Here is a 10,620-nt window from a genome sequence, read left to right as displayed (position 1 = left end):
TGTGAATATCAGAAGGAATAAACTCTGGACACACCATCTTTAAGAACTGTAACCCTCACCTGGGTCCGCGGCTTCATTCTTGAAGTCAGTGAGACCACGAACGCACCAATTCCGGACACACCAGCTACGCGGGAGGCTGAGACAGGAGAATGGTGTGAATCTGGGAGGCATGGCTTGCCGTGAGCCGAGATCACGCTGCTGCACTCCAGCCTGGGCAGAGCAAGACTCAGTCTCACATAAATAAAACAGAAATGTGTTCCCTTGAAGTTGTGGTGACTAGAAGGCTGAAATCAAGGTGTCAGCAGGAACCCGGTTGGCTCCTTCCTGAGACTCTGAAGGGAGGTCAGGTCCATGATTTTCTCCTAGCATTTGGCGGCTCCAGGCAATTCTTTGCGTTCTTTGGCGTGTATTACATACATCGCTCCCATTTCTGCTCCTGTCCTTCCTGGGCTTCTCCCTTGCGTGTCTGAGTGTCCAATCTCTCCTTTCTCTTATGAGGACACCATTTATTGGATTTAGAGCTCACTCTTAAGTACAAGATAATGATCTTAACCTCCTTCATTTAATTATATTTGCAAACACCAGGTAAGGTCACATCCACAGGTACTGAGGGTTGGGACTAGGACGTACCTTTTTGGGGCCTATGTTCAGCCCACTACACCCCTGAGAGGGAAACAGAGCTGAAGGGCTTCCCAAGCTCCAGACCTCCCTGTGAAGTCGCCTGAGTCCTTTGTCGAGACCTCATCACAGCCCAGTGAGGCACCCCAGCTTCTCCCATGCCCAATTCTGCTGCTTTTTTTTCCCTTTCACAGGTGCTTCTTTCAGGAGCTCTGCCTGGTAAGTGTCTTGCATACTAATATCCATCTCCTTGTCTGCCATCATCGCATACATTTCAAAATCCCCCTAAACTTCAATCTGTATACTTTTTGAACCCACATACTTTTTACATTCTTCTGCATTCTAATTCAAGTCTGCATTATTCTGTAGGTACCTCTGGTCAGACATTACCAATTTCTCCATTTCCCAGATGTCCTGAATTTCCCTGCTTCCTTCCTTTGCAAATGCTGTGTCTACCCATCTCTCCATCATCCATCCATATCCTACCTCTGGTTCAAGACATGGTTCTGACCCCCTCTTTCATGGCGTCTTCCTGGCCCCATGCTTGCAAGTGACGCCGTTGGTGCTCTCTTTGTCCTGTGGTCCTGTCTACTTTGGATAAGGATGCTGTGTGCGTGTGGCAGCTCTAGGAAGTCTGTGAGGGCAGGATTTGAGTCCAGCATGAGTCTGCTGCACGTGAGGCCTGTCCTGTTCACCTGCCATGGTGCCTCCCAGGGCTGTGTTGCTTGTCCTTTTCTCTTCCTGCTCTGTGCTCTCCCTGGGCACCTTTTTTAACGAGGAGTCTCAGCTGACTGCAACCTCTGCCTCCTGGGTTCAAGTGATTCTCCTGTCTCAGCATCGCAAGTAACTATGACTATAGGTGTGTGCCACCACACCCAGCTAATTTTGTGTATTTTTAGTAGAGATGGGGTTTCACCATGTTGGCCAGGCTGGTCTCAAACTCCTGACCTCAGGTGATCCACCTGCCTCGGCCTCCCAAAGTGCTGGGATTATAGGTGTGAGCCACTGTGCCCAGCCTCCCTGTGCATCTCATCGATGGGCTTCACCACCTTCTTTTATGAAGGAGCCTCATCCTTGGTCACCAGTCACCACCTTTCTCCCACAAGTCAGGCTTGCCTTGCTAGTGGCCCCCTAGACCTGCCTGCAAGATCTCCTGGAGGACCCCCACAGGTACACCAAAGCTGAGTGCCCACGTCATCCCCTCAGGCATATTCTTGTCCTATGAACTCCATTTCTTCCAAACTTAGGAACTCTAGCTTCCAGACTTAGGAACCACAGTGTGACAGGACGACACTTGTTACTAAAGGAATGTCCAGGTCTTCGTCTGTGAATGCTGTGGCTTCTGTGACATATGAATTGGGATCAGTCTTGAAGACCAAAGGGCAAAGCCGTGCCTCATCGAGGGGTTCTAGGTGGGCAACCTGACTCTTCTGTTCTCTCCCATAAAGCAGTGAATCCAAGTCAGGGGGCAGGCGGGAAGATGTTAAGATGAAACCAGCCTCACGGGCTGGAAGCCGGAGGAGTAACAGTTGTTTATGTCAAGACTGTCTCATCCTTGCAACAAGCCTATGAAGGCGATACTATGATGATGATTCCCACCTTTCAGACAGGAGGTTTAGAGCAGTTAAGGAACTTGCTCAGCATCGCCCTGGGAGTAAGGGGTGGGTCTGAGCTGCTGGCACAGGCAGTTGCGCAAGTGCAGGGCTGGTGCTGCGGGTGAGGCAGTGGTGGCAGAAGGCACAGTCTAAGATCTGGAAAGGTGAGCTAGAGAGGGCTGTTTCTGTGCTTCTTGCCTTCTGTTTCCCCTGTTCTCCCTGATCATGAAGGAGAGTATCTGTGAAAGTGCTGCTGTCAGGACCAAAGGAAGGGTCCACCCAGAGCCCAGTGTGAGGGCCTTGGTGACATGCACCAGGGTTCTTCCCCACCCCATCCTCGCCAGCCCTCTGTGAAAGCCAGGCACTAACTGCCTGGAATTCAAACAAACAGCACAACAGGAAAGGCTGCTCAGGAAATGAAAAAGGGTGCTTGACTTAGGCCCAGGCCTTAAGAGGGCGTGACTTCGAGAAAGCCCCTGCCTCGTTGGCCCTGAATTTCCTTCTCTGGAGAATGGTGGGATAAAATACCTACCTCAGGGCAGGCATAAGAACCAAGAGAAACCACAGATGCAAAGTCATCCCCTTGACAACAAATTGCCAGGTACATGGGAGGGGGTTACTCCACATGGAAGCAAACAGGCCCTCAGGGACATGCAAATGTGGCCCTCCAAGCCTGCCCATCTTCCACTCCATCCGCTCATTGTCTCCTCTCATTTCATTCATTCACTCATTCATTCATTCATTCAGTTATCAAAATGTTACTGAATGCTCACTATGTGTCTAGCACTATTCTAGCCTGGACATGTAGCAATAAACACATAAACATCCCTGCACTCATATTCTAAAGGGGGATCTTAGACAATAAACAGAAAAACATGCAATTCTATGAAGACAAAGCAGTAGGGGGCTATGTTATATTCATTGTCATCCCTGATAAGGTGACATTTGAATCGATACTTGTAGGAAACCAGCCCCCCTGATATTTGGGGAGGGAATGTTCAAGGCAGCTGCATTTAAGAAATACATGTCATAAAACCATAGATCATGCCATACATAGTGATTCTTCTGATGAACGTGAGCAAGGTAAATTGAAAACCTTCTGGAAAGGACTCACCATTCTAGATGCCTTTAAGAATATTCATGATTCATGGGAAGAGGTCAGAATATCAACATTAACAGAAGTTTGGAAGAAGCTGTGCCAGCTGTGCACGAGCCCTTAGGCGCGAACACTCTTACCACGTTCTGGCAGTAGCAAGGAGGCCCATGTGGCTGAAGCCAAGTGATACTGTCAGAGGTGCTGGAAGCAGGGGCATGTGGAGTCTTGTAAGTTACCATAATGACTTTAGCTTTGATTCTGAGTCAGATGGGAGTCAGTGAAGGGCTCAGGGCAGAAAAATGACCTGATCTGACTTCTGGCTTTACAACACATGCTGGCTGCTGTGATGAGACCTCACTGTCATGTGGACAAGGGCTGCAACAGGGAGACCAGATCAGAAGCCCCTGCAATTGGTCCAGGCAACAGAGCATGGTAGTTCATTTGAACATCAAATTCCATTTTTCTCAGGATTTCTGTTTTAAGATACATATTTTGGGAGATACTGACTAGGTCCAATCATTTGTTTTAGAAAGTGAAACACTCAAATCCCAAGAAGTGAAGTGACTTGGCTAATACTAAAGCAAGAACTCTGCCACCATCTTCACCACCACCACCACTGCCACCACCACCCCATTCTATCCCCTGGTTCCTAATCCAAGAGCTTCCAACTCTCCTCAGAGCACTTTTGTTGCAGTTGAGTTCAGAGACAAGGTCTGAACTAGAGATAAAAGTTTGGGAGTCATTAAATATAAATGGTATTTAAAACCAAGAGGCCAGATGAGGTCACCCAAGGAGTGAGCATGGTAGAGAAGGGCGAGAATCCTGAGGATTTCAATGTTTAGTGATTGTGAAGATGAGAAGGAATCTGCAAAGGAGACTAAGAGGAAGTGGCCATTGAGTACAGGCATGTCTTGGAGATAACATGGATTCAATTCCCGATATAAAGCAAATATCACAATAAGGCAAGTCACACAATTTGTTTCCCAGTGCATATAAAAGTTATCTTTACACTACACTGTAGTCTATTAACTCTGTAATAGCATTATGTCTAAAAATGTATATACCTTAATTTTTAAATACTTTATTGCTAAAAAGAACTAGCAAGTATAATTTAGCCTTCAGTGAATTACAATCTTTTTGCTGGTGGAGGGTCTTGCCTCAATGTTGATGGCTGCTGACTCATCAGGGTTATGATCGCTGAAGGGTGGGGTGACTGTGACAACTTCTTAAAACAACACAACAATGAAGATCACTACAGCAATTGACTCTTCCTTTCACCAAAGATTTCCCTGTAGCATGTGACATTGTTTGACAGTATTTTACCCACAGAACTTCTTTCCAAATTGGGATCAATCTTCTAAAACCCTGCCACCTCTTAATCAACTAAGTTTATGAAATATTCTAAATCCTGCTGGGCATGGTGGCTCATACCTGTAAACCCAATACTATGAGAGGCCAAGGCCGGTGGATCACTTGAGTCCAGGAGTTCAAGACCAGACTGGGCAACATGGCAAAACCCCATCTCTACTAAATACAAGAAAATTAGCCAGGCATGGTGATGTGCACCTGTAATCCAAGCTACTCAGGGGATGCTGAGGTGGGAGGATTGCTTGAGCCTGGGAGGTCAAGGCTTCAGTGAGCTATGATCCTGTCACTGCACTCCAGCCTGTGTGACAGAGCGAGACCCCCCCCCCCAAAAAAATTTCTAAATCCTTTGTTGTCATTTCAACAATATTCACAGCATATGCACCAGGAGTAGATTCTATCTCAAAAAATCACCTTCTTTGTTCTGCCACAGCAAGCAACTCTTCATCATTTCAATATCTGAAATAATAGCAAATGAAAACAATTTCTTCATGAGATAGCAGCAATTCAGTACCATCTTCAGGCTCCACTTCTAATTCTAGAACTAGAATTACTTCTAATAGAATTAGTTCTTGCAATTTCCATCACATCTGCAGTTTATTCCTCCACTAAAGTCTTGAACCCCTCAAAGTCATGCATGAGAGTTGGAATCAACTTCTTCCAAATTCCCATTAATGTTGATTTTTGACCTCTTCCCATGAATCACGAATATTTTTAATGGCATCTACAATGGTGAGTCCTTTCCAGAAGATTTTCTATTTACTTTGCCTAAATTCATCAGAGCAATTACTACATGTGGCACTATCTATATAGCCTTATGACATGTATTTCTTAAATTGTAAGACTTGAAAGCAGAAATTACACCTTGATCCATGAGCTGCTGAATGAATGTTGTGTTAGCAGGCATGAAAACATTAATCTCTTTATACATCTCCATCAGAGCTCTTGAGTGACTAGGTGCATTGTCACTGAGCAGTAATAGTTTGAAAACAATCTTTTATTCTGAGTAGTGGGTCTTAACAGTATGATTAAAATATTCAGTAAACTATGTTGTAAACAGGTGTGCTATCACCTAGGCTTTCTTTTTCCATTTATAGAACACAGGCAAAGTACAATTAGCATAATCCTTCAGAACCCTAGGATTTTCAGAATGGTAAATGAGCAATGGTTTCAACTTAAAGTCACCCTGCATTAACTCCTAGGGAGAACAAAGTCAGCCTGTCCTTTAAAGCTTGGAAGCCAGGCATTGACTTCACCTCTCTTGCTGTGGAAGTCCTAGATGGCATCTTCTTCCAATAGAAGGCTGTTTTGTCTACACTGAAAATCTGTTTAGTGTAGCCACCTTCATCAAAGACCTTAGCTAGATCTTGTGGATAACTAGCTACATCTTCTACACTGGCACTTGCTGCTTCACCTTGCACTTTTATATTAATGGAGATGGCTTCTTTCCTTAAACCTCATGAAGCAACCTCTCCTAGCTTCAAACTTTTCTTCTGCAGCTTCCTCACCTCTCTCAGCTTTCACAGAGTTGAAAAGAATTAGGGCCTTGCTCTGGATTAGGCTTTGGTTTAAGGAAATACTGTGGCTAGTTTGATCTTCTATCCAGACCACTAAAATTTTCTCCATATTAGCGGTAAGACTGTTTCACTTTCTTATCATTTATGTGTACACTGGAGTAGCACTTTTAATTTCCCATCAAGAAGTTTTCCTTTGCATTCACACTTTGGCTAACAGTTTTTTGCAAGGGGCCTAGTTTGGGCCTATCTAGCTTTCAACATGTCTTCCTCACTAAACTTAATCATTTCTTTTTTTTTTCCTTTTTTCTGAGATGGAGTCTCACTCTGTCATCCAGGCTGGAATGCAGTGATAGGATCTCGGCTCACGGCAACCTTTGCCTCCCAGGTTCAAGTGATTCTCCTGCCTCAGCCTCTCCTCAAGTACCTGGGATTACAGGCACCCAACCACGCCTGGCTAATTTTTGTATTTTTAGTACAGACGGGGTTTCACCATGTTGGCCAAGCCGGTCTCAAACTCCTGACCTCAGGTGATCTGCCCACCTCAGCCTCCCAAAGTGCTGGGATTATAGGTATGAGCCACCGTGCCCGGCCAGCTTAATCACTTCTAGCTTTTGATTTAAAGTGAAAGATGTGCAACTCTTCCCCTCACCTGAACACTTAAGAGGCCATTGTAGGGTTATTAATTGACCTAAATTCAGTATTGTTGTGTCTCAGGGAATAGGAAGACCAATGGAGAGGGAGAGAGTTGGGGGAATGGCCACTGAGTGGGGCAGTCAGAACATACACAAGTATTTATTTCTCAATTAAATTCACCACCTGATAGGGGAATGGTTCATGGCACCTCAAAACAATTACAAAGGTAACATCAAAGATCATGGAGAGACATAATAATAATGAAAACATTTGAAATATTGCAAGAATTACCAAAATGTGACAGTGTGACACAATACATGAAGTGAGCACATATTGTTGGAAGAACTGGTGCCAATATACTTGATTGACCCAGGGTTGCCACAAACCTTTAACTGGTTAAAAAAAAAAAAAAAAAAATGCCTTATCTGAGAAGCATAATCAAGGGAAATAAAAATAAAATGAAGTATGCCTGTACCTCCCAGAAGTGGTTTTCCGGAAACCAGAAAAAAATAAAATAAAATAAAATGTTTCATGAAAGAGGGAGAGATCACCTATGTCAAAAACTGCTGAGGGGTCAAGAAAAAGGACTGGAAATTGATTATTGAACTTAGCAGCATGAAGGTCACTGGTGACCTTGACAAAAGCTTTTTCAGGAGAATGTTTGGAGTAAATACTTAAAATTTAAGTGGATTTGAGAGAAAATGGGAAGGGAGGAGTTGACAGTGTGATAGACAACTCTTCCAAATTATGCTTTCTTGCTACCCTTTGGCTGTTCAGGGCACCTCCAGGCTGCTTCCTATTCCTCATCCTTCTCCTCTTTCATTTTCCGTTTTCTCTCGTCTCTCCCACCATCCTCCACCCCCCAAAAAACTTGCCTGTTCCATTACCATTGCTTTAAGCCCTATCTTCCTTCATGAAAAAAATCATCTAATAAACTGATATTCACCGAGATATTGATAAGAGTTGATTGATGCCAATTAGTCAGCTATACTGTTCAGACCCCAAGACCCTTGTTACCCTTGGATGCTGATAAAAGACCAAGAGGTCTCAGAAGGACGGGTGAGAAGTTTCTGTAGGCTGACGGAAGTGGAACTACTGAAGACGGAAAGGAAGAGGTGTGAAAATGGGCACATTCGAAATAGACCAAGTCAGGAGTGAAAAGGAAAAAGGGGGTCATGCTTATAAATAATGGGCAGCACATTACCCTGGTTCAAGAAAATTATAGTACCGGACCTAGCTGCAATAGTTATGACTATCTTTAAAAACATCCATAATTTTAAAATTAGAAACTAGATTGCTGGCACTGCACCTTTTCAGTAATTTTATAAAAATGTGTTAATTATGAGATGACTCCATATTAATCAAAGAGCATTGGCCTAGGAAAGAAAAAAATTGGCCGTGTCAGAACCAGCTGCCCAACCATAGCAAGTCTCCATGCTTCTCTGTGCCTCGGTTTCTTCATTTATAGGGTTTGGAACAAATAACTAAGCTTCCTTCCTTCCCTAAAAACTGAAGATGTTAATTCAATATAAGATTTGTTTTCTGTTGCCAGTTACGGTGTTTCTAATGGTGCTTTATTTTTACCCCACTAAGAGTAACTAAAGGGGAGAAAAAATCTTCTTTATTGAAAATCTAAATAATTGACAGAAGATATGCTTTCATTTTTACAACACAATCACTAGAAAAGCTATTTAATTCAATACAAATATATGTGGTACTGATTAGGAAAACTGATATATTTACTAGCAATATTTTTGGACAAAATTTATAAGCACTGAGCTGAGTCTCCCTCTTTTAAGGAGTATTTCTGTATGCTCTAAATAAGGGCTTGATTTACAACTCTCATTCTTTTGCCTTAATAATGTGAAATTTTTCCATATGAAGTTGGATCTCTCCTTAGCTCAATGTCCTAATTTCCCCTTGTCAAAATAGCTTTTTTAGGGAGTCCCTATTGTTCTCAGTTAATTTTAACACTAAATTAAAAGTTTCATATGGTGGTGATTTTAAAACATTTTACTTCATATGGCCAAAGGTACCTCCTAAACTACTTCAATCATAATTGTTACCATCGTTACAATAAGGTTTTCATATAGAATCTCTTTTAAACCTCAAAATGCTCTATAAAGACCACACTTTGAAATTTTGTTCTCTTAAAACATACCCCATACATTAGATAAGGGGTCACTGACCTCATCTTACAGACTTAATAGTCAAGAGAGTACATAACTTCCCACTGGATTGAAAGGAAATAGTGGTATTTAAATCCTAAATCTAATAATCTAATGCTATTCCAGTGGCTTACCCTCTTTTTTAAATTTTTTTGCCTTTTTTAAATTCCAAGTTTTCTAAAACCATCTGGGAAGTAATAGATCATATTTAATTGTTCAGGCTTTTATGCTGTACTTTCAGAATCGCGTCTGATTTGTGGTCTGGCTCTGGTTCAGTATTATCCAACACTAGGTTTATTTCATCAGCCCAGTATCAAAGCTTCCTCACTTTAGCCAGAAATTAAAATAATAGCTTTAAGAAACTCCTCCACCCCATCCCCCTTTAGCAAGCAGCTAGCCAATAATGTGATTTGCCATATTTTTTAAATGACTACATGCTCCCCATAAAAGCTAGATATATAATCCTTTTATTTATTTGGCACAGGCATTCCCAACTTTTTTTGCGCAAAGACAGAATTATTTTTGTCCTAACAACTTTACTTTTAGTGTTACAAACTGTGTCATTAAGCCTGGGAAGGCTAAACTGCCAGATAGACCTGGTCCTCTGAGTAAAGCCTATGACACTTTACTTTTCCTTGTATCTCTTCTCCTGAAAAGTTGTATGCAGCTGACCATCAGGGAAGGAGGAGTGAAGATTCCAGCCGTGACTGAAATGATCACACAGCCGTAAGATGATTAAAAACAAAACATTGCAAATAAAAAAAATCAGAAGAAAAAAGCTCTCTTGTAAAATGTCATGGAGACCTGACAAACACCCCAGAGTAATTTGAGCTCTTGTCTGGAATTAACACGTGTTAAAGCCTGAATGCAGCCTTGATTTGTGGTATTCACCTGCAAGGCCATGCAGTCAAGGGCCTAAAATCTTGAGTGCTGGGTTCTTTTCTTGGCTGGCTCTAAGTGACCTTGAGCAAATCACCTCAACCTCCCAGTTATAGGAAACTGAGATAATCCCACAAACTACCTTCCGCATTAGCTCACAGCCTGGCTCCACAGAAAATGCGATGTGGATTACAGACAGGTCCTGTGAAAATGAAGAATTATCACTCCTATAGATGACTATTATATAATGAGATTAATCCTCATAATGTCTTCCACGACTCAGGTTAAGCCCCAAGCTTTAGCGCTTCCTTCCTTCCCTAGACATAGTCGCTTGAAAATTGAAGGCAAGAGTTCACAACTACTGCATTCATTCCATTTTCCCAGTTTAAACCTAAATGTGACTTTTTAAAAAATTCTCTCTCCCGCTTTTCCTCAGTCAAAACTACACAATACATCAGGTATTCACATAAAACAGCATTTTGAATTTTCTATTCAACTCAAAGAAACTAAAAATAGTCATCAGCATAGAGAGTAAGTGTACTTTACTTTAATCAAGGGCAAAGGTCCAAATCCCCTATCTCCTAAATTTCAATATATAAATTGTTAGAAAAGTTAATGACAGAATATCAAACGTATTTTTGAAAATGAACGAGAAAGAATTTGCACTACCAAGGATTTTGTGTGTATGGAACATGACAAGCTGATTCTAAAATTTATATGAAAAGGCAAAGGGCTAAAAATTCCCAAGG

Source organism: Theropithecus gelada, chromosome 7a (assembly GCF_003255815.1).
Source record: "Theropithecus gelada isolate Dixy chromosome 7a, Tgel_1.0, whole genome shotgun sequence".
Classification (NCBI taxonomy): domain Eukaryota; kingdom Metazoa; phylum Chordata; class Mammalia; order Primates; family Cercopithecidae; genus Theropithecus; species Theropithecus gelada.
This window is presented reverse-complemented; position numbering follows the sequence as displayed.